Raw genomic sequence first — 20756 nt, 5'->3', positions numbered from 1 at the left:
AATAAAATAACAATGGAAAGCCTCTTTGTCAATCCACACACTATGCAATGTCAGTAATGGGCCTTGTTTGACCATATCCACCCCTGCGACCCCTCCAACCTCCCCCACCCCACCCCTCGTATTCGTAGCCCTGCACCTGGACCCCTCCGATCCATTAGTGCAGTAGCACCGCCTGCACATTCACATGTCTACACTGCCGGCTTCAATAAACCCAGTGGCCGAGGCTCAGAGGAGTGCTCAGTCTCCGTTCCTTGCAAGAGTGTTCACCAATATAAAAAGTCTCGTCCCACAGTAGCAAGGGAATCGTAAGAAAGAAAAAAACACGTGTGTTGCCGTTTGACCTTATTCTGAACTTTTTGAGCAGGCCCACCCCTTCCAAGACATCTGGCAAGTGCGGAAGATTAGGGCAAACATACCATCACGGACGACTCCATAAAGCTCCCTCGAGTGGAGGCCCTTTCACCAGCAATGGTGTAAGCATGCGGTTGCAGTGCTGCGCCTGTGCCTTTTACCAATTTTTCCTGCAGGGTCACATTGTGAAGATAGTGCAAGCTTTAATTAAAATGCCCCTCATTTACACAAATCCCTGTCTTCCAATCCACCTATAAATCAAGTAAAATTTCACCCTCATTGTCTCCACGATTTTTTATGGCCATGAGCTGCATTACATCTCTGATGTTATCTCATTTTTTGTGTCCTCTCCGCTCTACCTGCCTCACCAGCCAATGCCTCCTATTAACCTTCAGAATATATTCTTGGTTATTTCGGTAAAGTCACGTAGAAGGGAAACAAAAAAATAATAAAAATATGAAACAATAATATTCTCACGACGTTTCGACTGCAACACAAGCAATCATCATCAGGTGTGAAAACCACAGCAAGAAAATTTGAAAAAAGTGGCGTTTTTTTACGTTAGCACCACGGAGAGCGATTTGACAGTTTGTTCAGATGGACGAGTCCATCTATGTTCGGAAAAGAGGAGGGGGGAGACGAAAATTAATGGAAGCGGTCTGAAAGCCACCTTAAGCGTGATCAATCAATTAAGACCCGAAATGGTTGATCAAATCCTTCCAATGATTGCTAAGCCAGAATCCATTTTCTCGGTTGAAATTGTCTATGTGTTTGTATATGTGGATAGCCTCATGAACGAATCTCTCATGTTAGCCAGATGGCTTGCAAAGAACCTCTGTCTTGGAGAAGTAAATGTCATGTGAGCCCACTGAATTATAACAATGATCTGCCATGGCCGGGGTGTTGGTCCTACCGTGTTTCAGGTCTGCTTTGTGTTCACGAATGCAGTCCGAGACATGTCGTTTGGTTTCTCCAATGTAACTACTACCACAGAGGCAACTTAGTTTGTAGACGCCAGGGTACTGTATGTCCGGAATCACATCTTTTGCAGATGGAACTAGATCACGGATTTTATGTAATGTGTTGAATCGGACCTGGATCTTGTGTTTATTCAAAATTTTGGAGATCTTTTTTGTGATCCCCGCAATGTAGGGTAAAGTGATGGTTTTGAAAGGCTCCTCAAGAGGGTCCTTCATCATGGTTGGAGTGACAGCTTTACGGATTGTGTAGTCGGAATAACCATTAGCCTTAAGAGCTTGGTGTATGTGCTTGAGTTCGATTCAACACATTACATAAAATCCGTGATCTGGTTCCGTCTGTAAAAGATGTGATTCCGGACATACAGTACCCTGGCGTCTACAAACTAAGTTCCCTCTGTGGTAGTAGTTACATTGGAGAAACCAAACGACATGTGTCGGACCGCATTCGTGAACACAAAGCAGCCCTGAAACATGGTAGGACCAACACCTCGGCCGTGGCAGATCACTTTTATAATTCAGTAGGCTCACATGACATTAACTTCTCCAAGACAGAGGTTATTTGCAAGCCATCTGGCTACCATGAGAGATTCGTTCATGAGGCTATCCACATATACAAACACAGAGACAATTTCAACCGAGAAGATGGATTCTGGCTTAGCAACCATTGGAACGATTTGATCAACCATTTCGGGTCTTAATTGATTGATCACGCTTAAGGTGGCTTTCAGACCGCATCTATTAATTTTCGTCTCCCCCCTCCTCTTTTCCGAACATAGATGGACTTGTCCATCTGAATAACTGCCAAATCGCTCTCCGTGGTGCTAACGTTAAAAATCCGCCACTTTTTTCTAATTTTCTTGCTGTGGTTTTCACACCTGATGATGATTGCTTGTGTTGCAGTCGAAACGTCGTGAGAATTTTATTTTTTTATTTGTTTTATTGTTTCCCTTCTGCGTGACTTTCCCGAAAGAACCAAGCATATGAATCCCTGCAGTCACGAAAGCTTTAAATGAAATTTTAACCTTCAGAATAATAAATAAAGCCACACATATAAATGTAAAGCATATATAATAATGATTATTTAATATTTTGACCAAGACTCATATAATCAGCTCGGTCCTTTTCAGAAGAGTGTTCCTTCAGAATATTTGGCCAGTTGCTTGAGTGTTATTTCACGTTTGGTGACAATTTAATACCCAGAGAAAATCCAAGCAGTGAAAGGACAACTCCAATCGCACGCAGAAAAGTATTAATCTTCTTGTTGTATTGCCTTCTATAGACAGCTCCAATGTTGCACGTTTTCCAATAAGTTGTATATATGTATATAAAAAAGGTGTTCCAAGTGAAAACAGTTCAAAGTGAAACAACACCAACGTTAATTAGGCTCGTTAGAACGAGGACATTAAATAGGTTAAGTAGCTAATGGTCTTCGCAGTGTTTGCTTTCCAATGCACGTCCTCGTGGAGGCTTTGCACATTTGCATTGCACACACACAGATGAAGGCTATAATGTTACAGAGCTTAATGTTACACAAGTGAAAGTCATTGGAGTAAGTCAATGAATTGCGATCATAAATGTAAATATTAAAAGTTACAAAAAGTAATGTACAGGCCTCCCCACGATAGGTTCAGTAATGGGACTTAATTGACAATACTTGACCACTCTGGTCAGCGGTTGGATTGTTGAATTCGGGGACTGGCCCAGGACCGGCTTTGATATCACTCCGCACTGATTTTATCCATGGCTAGGACTTGAATGCAGGTTGCCAGGTTCATAGTGCTTTGTGCGAACCGCTCTGTTTCCACTATCCCCAGCAGAGGTTTGCATTTATCAGTTATAACTTAAATGCAATAAGCTGGTTTTTATTATTTATATATTGACCTGCATTAGAAAGCAAGTTTGTTTACGTCTGCTATGATCTGCAAACATGAGAGTACATTAGATATCTTTCACATTCACTTTGATCATTACTTCAAAGTTGTTATTGAATAGCATCTAGACTTGGTGAGGTTACAGCCTTGCCATGAATTTATTGGTAGGTGATTGAAAGTGAATACAGCATTTGAAGATCTCACAGCATTTTGGGGGAATATTAACAAATCAACATTTGACATTCTTTGGGATGACGATCGCTTGTGTTGTGATCGAAACGTCGTAGTTTTTTGTTATTTTCTTTGAACCATCTTCGTGACTACACGGAAAGACACAAAAAATATGAATTCCTGCAGTCACGAAAGCTTTAAGTCAACATTTGATATACCGAGACATTCCTGAAGTCTTCTCATGTCTCTTGAGAATTGAATTTAAAAAGTGCCTTTCCTTTCATTCGAATATGGGGCAGCATTCATCTTTTGCTTAAAGCCTTCAGCCCATGGTGGAAATTCTACACTGCTATGGTAGGGGGTGAGTCCTTCCCTCGGACAACAATTCTTGGCCTCCGCACAAAATGCTCCTCATTTTGTCAGCCATGAATAAATGAATGGCTGAGTTGACACCCGGACCGGGATTTGAACTGGCAAACTTTTTATCTCATCAAGGAGCAATGCCCATCACGCGAACTCTGCTCTTCCTCACAGCGGCTTTTGGATAACCATCCAACAAAAGAGGTCACTGCATCGCGTGCTTCCAAATGCGCTGCTGCAGACATCTGGAATGGTCTTCCTTCCAATATTAGAGAGCCACTGGAGCTATGCACTTTAAAATCTAGATTGAAAGCTCATTTCTTTAAAACAGTTTTATTTCCTGTTTAGTTTGTTGTCCTTCCCCCCGTGCCGCACCTCCATTTAGTACGGTTGGCCACGTATTGTGTGAAAGAAGTTCAACATACACACATACACATTGTGAGCCATTCACTTTACCACTGCGCTACCCGGCTCAATAATTGTCACGAGTGTGCAGCAGTCGGTTTTATCACTGCATTCAGTTTGGTTCTTTACCAAATCGACATATCAATCGCAAATTATAGCTGGACATAACTTATTCTTTGTTTTTTTTCGGTAAAGTCAAGTAAGAAATAATAAAATAACATAATAGTGTACGACGTTTCGATTGCAACACAAGCAATCATCATCAGGTACAGAAGAGCTAAATTTACGAGAGAGAGGAGACACATAACCGCAGATATATACAGACACAGATACAACAGGGGATACAGAGAGAGAGAAACGTGGGAGCACACTAAATCTAACAGGTTTTAGCAAGATTTGGAAATCATATAACGCAACACAGACGGACATAACTTGTGAAATAGCCACGTTACATTTGGGAAATTAGCCAGTATCAATGGACAAGCTTCTGATGATTCGTAGGCATTATCACGATCATGATGGGCCAATGTAATGCTGCAGAATTGCCTGTCTTTGCTGAAGCTCTTCAATAATTACACATTGACCTGAGCACAATCAGCAATGGTGTGCATTTTTCAGTAATATGCAGCTAAATACATTTCATAAGTTATATTTTTTAAATCAACATCTGAATCGGATTGGAAAGGTAAAATATGAATTTAATAAACATCTATAATTGAGCATTATTTAATATTTAATAGTGTGTGGAACGCAGTACTTAATTCAACTACATTTTTACAATCCACGTCATCTGTTTTCATCTGTGCATCTAAGTTTTCTTCTCCTAACCACCCTAATACTCCCAAGCCCTCACGTTAAAATCATCCATCACTCCACCGCGGAAGGTTCTGCAAGCTTCTAAGACAAGTACATCATCACAAATGAATCAACCTACAGAGGATTTCCTGTGATTAGCGTGTCTCTCTTGAGTTCAAGCAGCAGGAGGTTGATTTGGTCCGCGTCCCTAATTGTAGCATTAAAACAATTGGTTAGCGACTGTCACTCCAACTGATTCCCGGATGTGTCAGGTAGATGCAGTAGTGCAATTACTGCACGGAGATGGATTGCTCGCATGGCACCTAGGGCCGTTGCACTGCACATTATATGACTTTCTTATGCACTCTGTTCAAGTTCACGTTCAGTTTGTGCGATTGAATATATTTTGGAACGGTATATTACAGCTGCTACCATTTAACTTTTTAAAGTATAACATCTGAAACGTCCTCTTTTACATTTGAAAAAGTTTTTATTCATAGGACGTTTGTTTGCTTTTATGTTTGCTTCAGAGATGGGCTTATACCTCTTCCAATAATTGTAAGATTCCATCCCTACAATGTGACTTAACAATCACCGAACCTAATTTTTTGCTGATTTCATTCTTTTGTTGCTGCGTATCTTGTAGCAGCACGAAGAGAGAAAAAGTTTTGCTGGACTAGATGGAAAGCATGTGGGCATGTTGAAAGAGGTGGGACAACATGTTGGAACAAAAAAGACTGAAATGTAATACCTGTCACTGAGTAATAATGCCTTAAGTAGTTCTATTTAAAAGGGGACACAAAACTGACTTGAACAATTATAGGTTCAATAGCATCTGGTTCCACGGATATAAATTGTTTGTGAAGATCACATGGAACAGAATTATGGACAATTTAGAGGTTATCCAACCGAATCAGCAATATTGATTGAAAAACAAGTCTTTCTACCTCTTTGGCCTCATACATCAGAACTCTCTTGAAAATTATCTGTGCCTTGTGTTTCCTGGCTGCCTGCTGCCTGGGCTCCTGCCCACACCAACACTAACTCTGTTGTCATTTGGCTGTGGCCACAAACGCCCACATTGCCTCCACAAATCATGACGCACGCTATCTCGGTAAAGGCACTGTGTGTGCGGGTATGGGAAACAAAATCTTGAAAAGAACACTCATTCGGCCGTGTTAATGGTCAAACAACGTTAATTTTGTGATTAGAAATACAACATGTTTGGTTCCAATTGTTTCATTAATGCTGGTGCTCATAAACAGCTTGTTTTTCTGAATGATTTTTTACCTGGGATGGAAGTGCCCTGCTCAGATTCCTGCAGCGTCTTGCCTCCCCCTCTGCCTCTGCGCGTGGGTAACGACATACAGTATGGCCTATGCTTGCCAAACCAGAGAAATGCATCCCACAATACTATCCAAGCAGAATGTTGAACATATACGCGAGAAAATAGCTGCGTATTTATATGCTGTCTATTCATCGGGCACAAGCAGCAGAACATTCACAAAATATATAAACGCAGCATATTTATACGTGTGCTAATTTAGCATGTTGAATGCATCTTGATTTGATGTGTTCTCGATTGTCAAACGTATAAATAATATTGCCAATAAAAAAAACACATGATTGATTTTATATCCTTAGTTTTTTCGGTAAAGTCACGTTGAAGAGAAACAACAAAATAATAAAATATATATAAAACAATAAAAAATTCTCACGACGTTTCGACCATAACTCAAACGGTCATCTTCAGGTGTGTTGGTTTGCATAAATCACACTTATCATTGACGGCAATAATGTCCACATCGGATTGGGAACATGTAGACAATATGACTGCCTCTTCAGCTGCTACTATGTCGACCAAATGTAAGGAAAACCTGATTTCCAAATTTAACCTCCTCTTCAACAAAAGACCGGACCCACACACCAAAAAGTTAGACGTTAATAAAGTCGTAATTAATCGCAGTAACAGTTCTATTTCCGATGGTCTGAAATCCGTTTTAGCTAAAGGTCTAAACTTTGCAGTCACACCTAAACACATACCAGTTAATGATATAATTGCTCAAGTAGACGTTGCTCTCAGGGGCCTGGGTCACATCGCTGCAGACGTAGCAAGATCTGAAATCGCTGCAACCCTCAAAAACGCTAAGATGCCAGCTAGCAACCTCAGCAAAGATGAGCGTTTTGAATTATATAAATTAAAAAAGAGGAATGATATTGTAGTTCTCTCAGCTGACAAAGGCAATGCTACTGTCATCATGGATAAAATAGAATACAACAACAAAATTAAAGAATTACTCGACGATGGTAGTTATACAAAAATAAAAAGAGATCCCACCAACAGCCTCGTCACACAAACCAACAAAATAATTTCTGATTCAACCGCATTAATTGATCAATCTAAACAGTTTTCGTTGAAACCTTCTGCTGCCAGGCCACCAAGATTATACGGCTTACCAAAAATACATAAAGTTGATACACCTCTTCGTCCCATAGTCTCTACTATCAGCTCCCCCACCTACAAACTAGCTCATTTTTTGCCTGAAATCCTGCGTCCTTTCACTGGAAAGACCACCTCTGCGGTACAAAATTCTACTCACCTGGTATCGACAATCAAGGGTATTTCCCTGTCCCCAGACGACCTGCTTGTCAGTTTTGATGTAGTTTCCTTATTCACCAAGGTTCCTGTACCTGACACCATTGCAATCATTGAAGACTTGGTTCATCAAGGACTAAACACTGAGGTACCCCCCCTGGTGAGACACTGTTTAACCAATACATACTTCACTTGGAATGGAACTTTCTACAAACAAACTGAGGGCACCCCAATGGGCTCCCCCCTTTCTCCAGTTATAGGTAACATTTTCATGGAGAAATTTGAGACTGACGCCATCCAGACTGCCACTCTGCGCCCAACCTTATGGAAGAGGTACGTGGATGACACTTTTGTCATCTGGCCACATGGCCGGCCTGCTCTAGACCAATTCTTCGACCACATCAATTCCATACACCCAGCCATCAGATTTACCATGGAAGTCGAAATAGATGGCAAGATACCTTTTTTGGATGTCCTAATTAAAAAGAGACCTGATGGTTCAATGAGCCACTCTGTCTACAGGAAAGCTACCCATACGGATGCTTATCTGAAACCGGATTCCCACCACCATCCATCACAGAAGAATTATCTCATCAAGACTCTGTATCATAGAGCCCAATGCATATCCGACCAGGAACACATAAGCAGTGAACTCAAGCACGTACACCAAGCTCTTAGGGCTAATGGTTACTCGGACTATACAATCCGCAAAGCTATCACTCAAACCATGAAGAAGAACCCTCTTGAGGAGCCTTTCAAAACCATCACTTTACCCTACATTGTTGGGATCACAAAAAAGATCTCCAAAATCTTGAATAAACACAAGATCCAGGTCCGTTTCAACACATTACATAAAATCCGTGATCTGGTTCCGTCTGTAAAAGATGTGATTCCGGACATACAATACCCTGGTGTCTACAAACTAAGTTGCCTCTGTGGTAGTAGTTACATTGGAGAAACCAAACGCCATGTCTCGGACCGCATTCGTGAACACAAAGCAGACCTTAAACACGGTAGGACCAACACCTCGGCCGTAGCAGATCATTGTTCTAATTCAGTAGGCTCACATGCCATTGACTTTTCCAAGACAGAGGTTCTTTGTAAGCCATCTGGCTTCCATGAGAGATTCTTCATGAGGCTATCCACATATATAAGCACAGAGACAATTTCAACCGAGAAGATGGATTCTATCTTAGCAATCATTGGAAAGATTTGATAAACCATTTCAGTTCTTAATTGATTGTTCACGCTTACATTGGCTTTCAGACAGCATACATTATAAAAAATTTCGTCTCCCCCCTCCTCTTTTCAAAATATAGATGGACTAGTCCTGGGTAAACTGCCAAATCGCTGCGCGTGACGCTAACGTTTTTTTATTATAAATAAATAAATGCGCCGTTTAAAAATAAATTAATGCAAACCAACACACCTGAAGATGACCGTTTGAGTTATGGTCGAAACGTCGTGAGAATTTTTTTTATTGTTTTATATATATTTTATTATTTTGTTGTTTCTCTTCAACGTGACTTTACCGAAAAAACTAAGAATATGAATTACTGCAGTCACGAAAGCTTTAAATCAAAGTTTGATTTTATATTGTCAAATATCAAACATATGATATGTAAGTTATTTTAATATGCACAACAAATGCGATATTTTAAATTGATAAAATTATTGAAAATGCAGTCCACATTTGAGGATATACTGTATTAAAAAGAGTTCTGTCATCCGTCATTAATAAATGAGGATACATTAAATAAGTTGATTAATATTTTGTCCATCATTCAGGATATATTAAATAAGTTGATGAAATGTGTTGTCAAAAATAAAACAGAAAAGAATCAAGTATTAAAACAAATATCACGCCGTCGAAGAAGAGGATGCAATGAGTATAAAAGATTGACACGGTTAATTTAAAATTACTTTTACTTTCCAATTTGTGCCCCTATTGATATAATTATTTCGCCAACATCTTGTTTAAATCGTAGAGGATATGAAAAAATCCATTAACAATACGTATTATCTTGCCATTATATTACATTTAAAAGGCGGATTACTTTTAGTGCTCCGAGTACAACATTGTGAGAAGAACACATAGTAGGCTTTCGCGACCAATATAATCCATAATAGAGGGTTTGTTTGGGTTAGATTGGGTAAATATGTGTCGTTAAAACCCGCCACCACCCGACACAGCCAACTGTGGTGACCACACATCTACACCTCTACGTAAGGAACGAAACAGGAGGACTTCTCCACAAATCTGGCTGTCGCCTGATGAAGCTAGTTGTAATTACTGGCGAAACGTCGTACTCAGATTGTAAATGTTGTGGCTTGGCTCTGCAACACACCGGTTAGTGCTGTACTAGTGACGAATTGGCCACGTTCTGTTTACGTGACAACCCTTACTAGTTGGCTGTGTCGGGTGGTGGCAGGTTTGAACGACACATTTATATATTTACGCGATCTAACCCAAAAAAAACTATATTATGATTGTGAGAAGAGTATGATACTTAGAGATGATTCTTACTGTCTGTTGCAAAGCAACGAGTTCTCTGGTAGAACAGTAATAATATTCAGATTATGGAAAAGATTACTGAAAGTAAATATAATTACAATATGCCTGGCCTCTTACAGGTCGCATGTTCATTTGAATTAAATCAAAGTTCGCTTATCGAAAGGCATTTGGTTGGAGGGACAACTGTCAAAGACATCAGAGTATGTATACGTATGTTAACTATTGTGTGTCGACTGGGATATAAAAAAAAATACAAATTAAATACATGAGTGAGAGAAAGTTGAAGTACCTCCTGAAAACTGAACTTCATCATGGAAAGTGACAAAAGATGTGCCCTGATGAACGTTTTCAATGATGACAAAGTGTGTATTATAACATATGTATGGACCGTTATTGCTATATTACCACCGCTACCACTGCAACCAAAGCATCTGTGCTGCCACGGCAGCAAAGACGTTCTGCTGACCCAGTGGCCACGACACCGCCACCTCCGTGCGACGGGGCCGAAGCTGCTCGTCCCTCACCACCCCCCACCTGAACACACGCATACCTCCCCACATAGAGCCCCCACATGAACACACACACACACACACCCCCACATAGAGCCCCGAGGGGAGGTGACCTGGCCGGCAGGTTTTCACCCAGAAGCCCCCTCACGGGACCAAGCTTCACGGTTTCCTGCGACCAGGGAACCGGGCGACCTCCCCGAGGCTAACGCGCACCGCGGCGCCGTGACCTGGATTGTAATCACGTGGTCACGACGGGGGCCTGCTGAGCCACCGCGGATAGAAAACGCCCACACTCAACACGGGTCAGCAGGCAGGTAGAGGGTGGGGCAGAGTCACGAGCGGCGGGGAAGACATGGGGCCCTCCTCTCCGTGTAGGACGTGTGTGCGCTTGTTCAAAGGGGCAAAAAGCGGACGTCGGAGAGAGCACTGATCCGATTAACAAAAGAGCGGGCAATCCGAGGCTCCTGATTGGACGAGAGGCCAGGGGATCGGCGGCGTGTTGCCTTTGATGTAGGGACAATAAAAGGGGGTGGACGAGGTAGTGAGGATCAGTCGTGTTCTTCAAGGGGTCAAGATCGGAGGAGGGGTCAAGATCGGAGGAGTGATTGCGCCAGCCACTGGATCGTCTGTGAGACGAGTCCCAGCGCAGCCAGGCCCCGTTCCCCACGAAGACTACGTGCAGCATCGCCCTCCCACGGCTTCCTGCACATCGGAGTAGAACCGCGAATACGTAGGAGAGAGGTGAGTTTGGGCTTAATAACTCGGGGAGAGTAAGTGGAGCGAGAGGCCAGACAGATTGAGTCCCAGACCACCAGGGGGGGGGTAGGCTATACCTGCCCCTGCTGGTCCACACTGGCGCGCGTAGTTTAGTTTGTTCATTCGCGGGGAATAAATCTTCAGTCGAGGATAAACCGTGTCGTGTTGTCTCTGTGAGTGCGGAGAGGAGGGTGGGGTGTCGTGAGTCGGATCGCCGGGGTGCACTGCACTTACACCCGACTGCTCGCTGGAGTGCCCTGTGCTTGCGCACCAGCCGGTATTGTACCCGCTTGGGTACGCCCGCCGCTACGTGTGACTCGTAGCTAACGTGTGTGCGAGGCAAACGAACACCGCGTACGCAAGATTAACTGTGTGGCTCGTGGCTAGCGAGGGCGGGAGGGGCACGGGCGGCGCTCACGCGAGGTTGTTCACGCGGCCTTCAAAATCGGCTCCGGGGTACCTCCTCCAATCGGCTGCGCGCGCACGGGTGACGCCGCCGCCCTCTGACCCCTGACCCCGAGTCCCGCGCGTGCGATTGGTGCGCGGCGCCGGGCAGGTAGCGACGTCGGATTTCTTGGTGCCTGGGCACGTAGAGTACACGTGTGTGGGCTGGCCCCGGTGGCTAAGCGCCAGCCGCGGTTCATGCCTCGAGACGACGACGGTGAGGGTAGGAGAGACGGGCTGCAGTAACCCGAGTACGGGAGAGGAGAGCCTCGGATCACAAGGGAGCGGGGAGTCGGAGGTCGGCCTCCCCGACACATCTTCTACATGCAGTTGTTTTTTTTATATACATATTCAAGTATCCCTTGCTGAAGAGATGTTTAGTCTCAATGGACTTCAACTTGCTTTTAAATGAAGAGATATTGATTAATTGAATTGATATTCATCTATGAATTAATGCTATTATGGTGACAAATTGATACAAAATGTACAGGCCTTAATCTATCCACTGCTTGAATGTATCCCCATGTCTTTTGTTTATGGGGTTTGTTTGATGAGTGGCTGTTATCTGTGGCTCGGAATCAAACTTAGGAGATGGAATTCAAATTTCAGTACACGGACCTGTATCAGCACCCCATCCCAATAATATATGAAATTATGATTGTAGATGTTATCGCAACAAATAAAATTGCATTTATCTTGCCGTCTTTGCACGGACAAAAATATAATTTTCCACTTGCAATGTATTTTCTGTTTTTTTCATCTCATATCATACAATTGCACGTGACTTTTTTAAACCAGTGTTATTATCATAATACCATTTAGATTGCGATCTAAATCACTACATCTCTAGTCCATGACATTAATTTTCAAAGAGAAAATTCTACACGACACCCCTACACATGATTTGAATGTGGAGCATTGATGCAGTGTCGTTTTTTTGCCAGGGCAACTGAAATGCGTTGCCTGAATTTAATTCATAAAATAATAAAGGTTTTTGGGTTAGATCGCGTTATTTATAAATGTGTCGTAACCCTCCACCACCCGACACGGCCAATCAGCAAAATAAAGTGTCACGTTGACGAAATACAATTAGTTCACTACTTTAGCCCACCGGTGGGTTGAAGAGGGAATCCACATCATTTACAGTTTGAATATGACGTTTCGCTGGTAATTACATCCAGCATCATCGGGCAATTCGCCAGAATGGTAAAGCCCTCATTTGCTCTGGGTCTTAAATAGAGCAGCAGGGTGACGTCATCATTTAACTCATTTCAGATGCAGTGATTTGAGGTGGAGGGGGGGTATTGTAATTATATAATCGATTGGTAATCAGTCAATGGTTATGATTAGTAATGAGTTGTAGATTAGTAATTAGTTGTAATGTGTGTTATTGTGATTACATGCTACATTAGTAATCCGTTAATTAATATGTGTTTCCCTATAAGGAATTGTAATATGTATTATTTAATAATACGCTTCCAAGCTGCACTAAGCCTATAGCTATCAGAACGATTAAAGTTATTTCTGTTTCTCTCAATTTCAATGAATTCTCTAATTAGTCTTTGCCAGTAATAATTAGTTTTACACAACACTTCAACGTTATCAAAATCGATTGAGTGTCCTTGTTGACAAGCATGTTTTGCCACTGCCGACAGTTGTGTTTGAGATAATTTAATATTTCTTTGGTGCTCTTTTAGTCTTACGCTGATGTTACGTCCCGTCTGTCCAATGTAGCAGCTGCCACATAAACAATTAATCCGATATACACCTTCTGTTGATAATTTAGGTAATTCGTCTTTCGTGCAAGATACTAGTTTTTGAATTTTGTGTACTGTACCAAATCTTACTGTAATGTTTTGCTTTTGCAAAACACGGGCTAATTTGTCAGTTACTTCTGAGATATATGGAATTTTAATTGTTTTAAGAATTTGATCGCTTTCAGCAGTGTTGCTTTGCGATCGTGATTTGGCATTCAGTGATTTGTTCATTTGAGTATTATTGTAGCCATTCTATCGTAATGCTTCTTTAACGTGTTTAATCTCTCTCACTAGACTTTCACCATCTGACACTGTTTTAGCCCGATGTATGAGCGTATTGATAAAATAGGATTTCTGAGCTGGATGATGATGCGAATCTGCATCATCATCCAGCTCAGTGGGCTGAAGTAGTGAACTAATTGTCTTTTGTAAACGTGACACTTTATTTTGCTGATTTGCCGTGTCGGGTGGTGAAGGGTTACGACACATTTATAGATAGCGCGATCTAACCCAAAAAGCTTTATTATGGATGAATTAAATTCAGGCAACGCATTTCAGTTGCCCTGGCAAAAAAACGACACTGCATCAATGCTCCACATTCAAATCATGTTGGTCGCGAAAGCCTACGTGTTAAACTGAATTTAATTCATACAAGATTCTGCGACAGTTGCAATTGTAATGCGAAACAATGTGCTTCATCATTTGCAAATATGTGCATTATGGCCATTGTGACCTCACTTGGAATAAGTATTCACCTGAAAAGGAGAAGCCACAGGTCAGCTGGATGTGCATGCAAGCACGAGTGAGAAAATCACATGGAACCGAGCATGCATTGAATGCATTTCAGAATAAGAATATTTATTTAGACTGGAGGAGGAATCCGATGAGCTATTAAGCTCTTTTTGACAGATGTCCAGCAGGGCTCTGCGCAGTCTGCCAGTGCTTGTAGTGACATTTCACATTATTAAACTATAAAACAATTGTCATGTTTTTTGTTTGTTTTACCAGGTAAGGCCCACTGAGCTATACAGCTCTCTTTTTTCAAAAATGACCTGGCCACAAATGATAGCTGGAGGAAGTGGCTTAACATGTGGAAATTTACAGCAGCCAAATACTCTAAACGCATGTTTATAAACGTGGAGGGAAAAACCAGAGGACCTGGAGAAAAGTCCACGCGACCACGTGGAGAACGTGCAAAGACACAGGCGTCAAGGTCGGGATCGAACCCACGACCTTCTGTATACCAGGAAAGGTAGTTCACATCTCGCCACCGTGGCACCAAAATTATGATGGAAGTCTACGCAGCATCTAAAGTCCCTTTAAAATCAAGCGATGGTTCCTCACCACCACCCCAATACTGTGGAAGCACATTCAGATTGAGCGAGTCTAGCTATGCATCGAAGCTCCATTCTTGTAGTTGAAAAGCAAGGTCCCTCGCTGTTCACTGCAAGGAGGCCATTATATCCTTGTGTCATGGGCCAATTAGCCACCAGCTATAAGTCATTCTTGGCAGATTGTTGAAAATATGCTCTTTAAGTACACGCTGTTCTGCAGTTCAGACTGTTTTCTTTGTCTCCCTGGCTGACGGCCACATAAATACATACATACGTAAATCAATATTCAAAGCAAATGTTTGTGGATCTCCCAATTGTACTGCATATTTTATTCCAGAAGAACAACTTGTGTGCGCTGTCCTTGTGAATATATTTATGTTGTAATGATGAGAAAGAAAGAGTACAATGGACGATTTTATACATTCCGATGTAGGCATTTGTAAACAGTTAAAGGTGCAGCGCTGCAATTTCTTGCTAACCTAATGGAGCTCTAGAGCACCTGCTCTCGAGGGTAGTTTGGTCTACGCTTTCATGCAGGTCCAACGTCTTGGAAGAGCATAGTGCGTATTAAACCCTAAACATTCGTGTAACAACTATTTGTATATTTTTTTTAGCATCTCTTTGCTTGACATTGCAGGATGTAGGAATGCCATGAAGCTCTACATTCGTAGCAACATTACTTGGGTGACTTCTTCGTTTAGAATCTGGCTTAAAACCTTTTAATCTCGACAGTGATTATAAATGGTGTGTGAAATTGACCACCAAACATGGGCAGAGCAGCGTACAGCTGAGCCAGGGACAACAATGCGAAATGTAATTCCTTATGGGAATTAGCCAAAGATAGAATACATTCCCCAATGAAGACCGCTCTCATACGGAGTAAAGATAAAAGTACAGCCCTGCAATTGCCCTGCTCCATCCACTGCTGGCATAAGACCTTAGATCGCTTTCTCCAGTGGGTATTTTTGCCACCATTACCAGGCTGGTCAGATGTCTTGGAAGAGGTGAGGGATCTCACCACACAAGACCCGGTAAACCCATTCATACTGCTCAGGGTGGGGTAGAGGTTAGGTAATTTCAGGAATTCGCTCATTGTTTCAACCTGCGGCGCTGGTAGACTGAATTGAATGCGGGAACCTCTGTATTGTGCTACCCATTACACCACGGAAGCAACCTAGCCAGCGGACTATTAGGCAGCATATTCTACGTCGTACAATAGTAGATATGCAATGGACATTCACGGCATGCACCACTCAAATGAGATGGGGCTCGTAAAGAGCTTATCCAGGGTCACATGCGTAACCTGTTGACCTCAAGCCTTTCAGCGTCTTAATTGTGAATTATTTAAACTGCCACACACCGGTAGAATGAATAGAACCGAACGACGTCCGGACCGCAAGCGCGGCGTGCCATCCGTGATCGACCACGGCAGAATTCCCAAAATGCGAAAGGCGCTGCCTTGAAATTCTGTCACGCGCTTTGGCCCCCTTGACAATTTGGGCAGCCCCCACGGAGAAGTGGCAACTGCGTCTCGACACTTGAGCGCCGCTCACTTCCCCGGGCGCCCTCCGGAGCTCTGACAAAAGCGGCGCCACAGTGGGCGAACCATTTTCCTGTCATGTCCCCCTCATATCGATCATGACGGCCGTTTACTCGGAGACTTTGAAAGCCGGTGTGTTAACTTTCCCACCGATGCCATTATTTTTTGCTTTCCTTTATAGGCGGCCCCTGCTGGAAAAAAATCTAACAAAAATGTATTCTGGAAAAATTCAAGCTGATCCACAGTTTGCCGGACAGTGTTTTTAAAATTTTATTTTCAAGCCCCTGACTGCACTACTTATCAAATGGCAGCCCCATGCCGCATGGGCAGTTTCACGAAATAAAATTGCACGCACCTGGCCATCTCATCATCTTTTTGTTAACTTGCCAACATTCAATAGCGTGTGAACTTCATAAGTTTAAACATTCGTCTTCGCAGCTGCACTCCTCGACGGTCTCAAATCAAATACAAAAAAAATTCGGCTTAAAGGTGTTGTGTGTGACCGGCGACGAACTTGCAGATAAAGCGGAGGGCTTGTCGGTTCGCTGGAGCGAGCAAATGCGTGTTGCGTTATTTACGCCTCAAAAGTCGCCGTCTTGGAGCGCAAGCAATAATTGTTTAAGCATACGTGCACAAGAGACACTTGCGTTTTAACGGAGTATTATTCGCGTAACAGTTTGTTTTTGTTTAAAAGAGGAATGCTTCGCTCTGTACGGATATCGATACGAGCTGGGGGTCTTCGCCAGGCTGTTTTGCCGAACGAGCACAAGAACGGCAGTGTCGTAATTAGTGCGGTGGGCTACGTACGGTGTGAAAGAAGTACAACACGCATAACATGATACGTAAACTACACTTTCTGTTATGTTTTACTGTTGAAGTCACCTTTTAATATGTAAGAATATATGTAATTAATATGAACTTGTGACCTCAACAAAAACTAAGCATATTGGTATTTGATATTCATTCATCTTTTCTAGAATCTGATATTATATGTGGTAGATGGGAGAAAACCCTTTCCCAATCTGGCTTGTTCATGCGGTTTGTTGGTCTCTAAATTGTCCTATAACAAGTTCTTCAATTAATAATGTGCTATGAAATGCATTGGACTTGGTGAAAACTGATGCATTCATCTATGCTCTCACAAACCAAGGCCTGAACAGAATTCAATATAAACGTTAATAACACAAGCAAGGATGGAGCAGCTACACTGACATTGCATGAAGATAGTGACACTGATGCACCTCAAAATAGTGGCGAGGCAAGGGGATATGTTCTCGCCAAAGTTATTCACAACGATGCTCGAGAATGTTTTCTGAAAATTGTATTGGAAAAATCAAATGAATTTGCATGAATGGACAAAGCATGCACCATCCCGTATTTTCTGATAACTTAATCGTCACCACGAGTGATAGCAATGGACTACGGGAAATTATTGCAGAATTTAACAGAGAAGGCTGAAAAGCGCTGGTCAAAATAAATATGAGCAAAGCAAAAGTCATCCAAAATAGATTCCCTGAACAATTGATGATTTTTGTTTAATAGACACAACGTGAAACAGTCTCATAATATTGAAACCCCGGACGATTGTTGAAGCAAAGAGGTTTGCGAGTGCAGGTCGGCACGCTTGTGGAAAAGTAAACTTGAAAATTAAAAGCCACATACCAATGTGCCTGAATAAGAAAGTTCTCAATCGGTGCATATCACCTGCCGGGACATGTCAATTAAATAAGTAGGGAGAGATGCATGCTTTGGAAATACCTCCGATTATCACGGTAGCCTAGTACGGTGCGAAAGAAGTTCAACATACGTGCTACAAATAAATTGAGCGAGGGGGCAGATTAATGAATGTATCAAAGCTTAAAGAATAAACGCGAGTTAGAGACATCTTATTTCACTTTTAAGAAAATTAAATTGACATGGTAGCAGCCACGGCATTATGGCCCGGTGATGGCCGGTGGTCAGGATGAATGACTAAATGTCTGCTCAAGTAGAGGACATATCCAAGAGCATGACCACCGTCCATATGGAGCAATGAGGTCAGCTCGTTGGATTGAGACACCACGAGACCATGGAGGATGGTAACGGATTGGGGCCTTCATCCAGCAGTGGATATCTCATTGCTGGAGATGATGGTGATGATGTGACTTGTACAATGTGCTACTCATGATAAGTGATTCGTCTACACAGGACTCTTGTGGAAGTAGATATTATCAACATCAATTCGAATTCAACAGCTGTCGAGTGCCTCCACAAGGGATTAGAAAAAGTGCTGTTTTATGAATGTCGCTGTCATTTTTTTTGACCTGGCGTTTTGCCAGTCAGCTGGATCCATCATTTTTGCTAACTGCAGGCCCACATTGCTAGTGGAGAAATATTCTTGGAGTCAGGGAGTGATTTTGATCCCCAACATCTCCTTGAATGACATCTCGGTGGATCATTGTGGTCAGTGTCACAGCTGGTGCCCACGCACTTACTTTATTACCCGTGGTTCCAGCAGAACCCTCCCTTTGGGCTACATTGTCTGCCTATTGGAAATCAGATCTGTGCCGTGCTGGGCTATTGTTGGAAGAGCCCATTGCGGCTCCTTGTCCCAATGATTTGGCTCCGTGGGCTCAGCACCGCCTGCCCTTTCTCTCCACCCCTGCCAACTCTCAACATTTACAACATGTTTGAGTTGTATCGGACTATTCCAAGAAATGGTCTGTAAACTATAATCTGTAAGTACTTAAAAAAAACAAATTTGGTGCTCTTCCTTTACAGCGCATCATTGGCCGCCATCCTTTGCATTCCATTTTCTGCCCTCCTCGTCTTAACCATCCTTTATTTTGAAGTATTTTTTTTCTGCAAAAAAGCACAACTCTAAAAAAAATCGTTTTAACTATGTGCATTCGAGTTGCACCGAGTGTCGTTTGGCATGATTGCCAACGTCTCACTCCACATGCTGGAGAGATTCTTCCGGAGCTGTGCAACCAGAAAACCCCTTTAGAGCCATTCAGCACAACCACAAATTAGCATTGCAGTAGTTATAACATATACCAAAGGATGAGACATCATTTAGAGAGCGACTCTCTTCTGCATTGACCCCATGACATCGTGAATGATTGCAAGGGCTGCCTGGGTGAAGTGTTTGCAAAGCAAGCCATCCTATTCACTAAATGCAGGCGATGCAGTTCCCGGTATATTTTGGCTTGGCCTGATAATGTTATCACGGAAATCTGAGCTAAGCCCACTAGCCAGGTGCTCACACCAGGCTGGCATGCTTTTAAGAGATCATTGGGACAATGCATTAGTTTTAAACAGACTGCTGTGAGCTCCGTTGACCAACTGTAATTTTCCGTCCACAGCACTTTAATGTTCAAGTTTTAGTTTGCTGTTGACCTTGCCACAATAAACCAAGAATATAAATACTGCATATTGCAAATGTATTGACAATACATAGAAATTCAAAGGTGTTGGAGAGTCCCATAAAAAAACATACACAGCCCAGTAACTTTCATTCATTGACATTTTTGCTGCATGGAAACCTAATCATAAAGATTTATATTACCATTAGTTATAGCGGGCCATGTGCTGCCTTCACAATGCTTTGTGATGGCATATAAAAGTTTCTTGCATTTGTAAGGATAGGTCGTTTGCCGCTCAGCCCACCCCCACAATTCCCAGATCAAGGTGACTTTCCCAAAGTGCAAACTGAGTGTTTATGCATTTAATTGGACAACCCGTGGTCCTTACACCATTTTTTTTGTGACTGTGCATTTACAGGCTCGATTTGTTAAGTTCATTAGGCAAAGTTGTAAATCGTCCAAATTGTTAGAGCATGTAATGCTCTGGGAGATGTGATTTTTTTTTCTTCCTTTGAATAATTATTTTTTCGTCGAGTTGCCACCTAATGATGTAAAGGGAGAAAAACATAATAATATATAAATACATATTATCCCTTCATTAATTTACTGCGGAGCGAAGGTCTCCTCACGCTATGTCAGTCATTGGGGTTGTTTTCGCTCACTTCACCACATTGGTCAGTACAGGCAGGTGAAGGTCGGACTAAGGACCAATTTGGATATCACTCTCCACTGTTAGAAAGCTAACTCAGGGCGCTGGGTTCATGGCGCAGTGCTCTGACCTTTGTGTCCTCACTGTCCAATTATAGGTTACAGGCATGCAAATGTACGAAACCTAAATGGTGATGAATCATTTCGGGGACAATATATCCCAACTAAAATTTTGCACGGTTAATTATATTCCTATTTATCATTTGTGGCAATACTTTTGTTGAATGTAATAATTAATAATCTGGAGGTGACTATTGAAATATAAAATTGTTAGCATGAGTTTATATTTCACTCTAATAGTTTTCTCTCTAACGTGACAA

The 20756-nt window shown here is 42.2% G+C and overlaps 1 long non-coding RNA gene across 1 annotated transcript in view; it reads left to right on the top strand.

Annotated features, from left to right (window-relative positions):
- LOC142924323 (uncharacterized) overlaps positions 1 to 20756 on the top strand; it is a 192703-nt gene that overhangs the window by 40415 nt on the left and 131532 nt on the right. The window lies entirely within an intron of this gene.

This window comes from Petromyzon marinus, chromosome 12, assembly GCF_048934315.1.
Source record: "Petromyzon marinus isolate PM22_M1 ecotype Great Lakes invasive population chromosome 12, UKy_Petmar_22M1.pri1.0, whole genome shotgun sequence".
Lineage (NCBI taxonomy): Eukaryota > Metazoa > Chordata > Hyperoartia > Petromyzontiformes > Petromyzontidae > Petromyzon > Petromyzon marinus.
This window is presented reverse-complemented; position numbering and strand designations above follow the sequence as displayed.